Raw genomic sequence first — 1,336 nt, 5'->3', positions numbered from 1 at the left:
ATATATCATATACCTATATAAGAGTAATAGAGTATAGGCTATAATTGATGAATCAGGTAAAATTGATTTATAGATAATGCAGTTGATATATATTTTCAAAAATAAAAAAATAAGATATCCTAATAAACTACTAATATTATTGTTTATCAATATAAATATTGCCATATAATAGTTTGTAGACTTTTAACTGATATAGGTATACAATTGTTTTTCTAAAATGTCTGCTACCTTTTATTTAAAAATGATGTTATCTAGTTAATAAAAAGGGTACCATAAAAAAATGTAAGCACTTAATATTATGTGGTTGCGATCGAGGCAAGCAGTTTTTTTTTACCCATTCGGGCCGGTCAAAATCTTTGCCCCCCTCTATTGAAAGCTGAAATGACGCCACTGATTCTACGAGGCCTGAGAGTTATTCCTGTGAAGTCATTTTTGTTTATATAATACATAATACATCGTACATTCGTACCACCCTCCCAAAAATAGGTATCTGGCAGTAGATTATAGAAAAAGTATTAAAATTGAGGTAGTACCTAACTAAAATATGAAATTTTATTTTCCAGTTCCATAATATTGTGAAAATTTTGGAAAACCGGCACCGGTACCCTTAATTAATTTAACTAGGTAGGTACTCTTCTTAAATATTATAGTTCGTATGAGTGCGAGTGCTTAAAAGCTAGAAAAATGAATTACCATATAATGATGTACTCACGTAAAATTTTACGTCGACACTAGGCAGCAATTCAACAGAAAATAAAAGCGTTGTACTTCGAGGGTACTGTACTTTATATATCTTTGGTATAGTAGACAATAATAATTTGTTGACGGTTTTATTTGAAGAAAGAATGTAATAACGCGATAGCCGATAGCGATAAGTCGATAATACGACTGGCCCGACGGCCGACAACACAAAACGATAATAATGAAGTTTAAATAACATTTTGCTAAATGCCCAATATCTGTACGTTAATAGTCATGCTATAAATATATCTATGTTTCTATATGGTTCGCATATCAATATTAAACATACTCATAAATATAATACATATACTTTAGAATTACTTTATAATACATAGTACTTTGAAAGAACGCACCGGGTGGCGGACGAAAACTGGTCGAAACCCCCGCATGCATTCTCACCACAAGCATCAACATAAATAATTTTTATATAATAAAAATAGAGCGAGGCTCTCTTATAGTATGTCAGTAAAATAAATACACATTTTTCAAATGTTAAGTGAAAATATTACATAAGTAGGTACCTAGTATTGAAATTTGCGCCCCTCTTAGAACTCTTAGAATTGCGCCCCTGGCCCATGCCCTCTTGCCCTGCTCT

Source organism: Acyrthosiphon pisum, chromosome X (genome assembly GCF_005508785.2).
Source record: "Acyrthosiphon pisum isolate AL4f chromosome X, pea_aphid_22Mar2018_4r6ur, whole genome shotgun sequence".
Taxonomy (NCBI): domain Eukaryota; kingdom Metazoa; phylum Arthropoda; class Insecta; order Hemiptera; family Aphididae; genus Acyrthosiphon; species Acyrthosiphon pisum.
Note: the sequence above shows the minus strand (reverse complement) of the source record.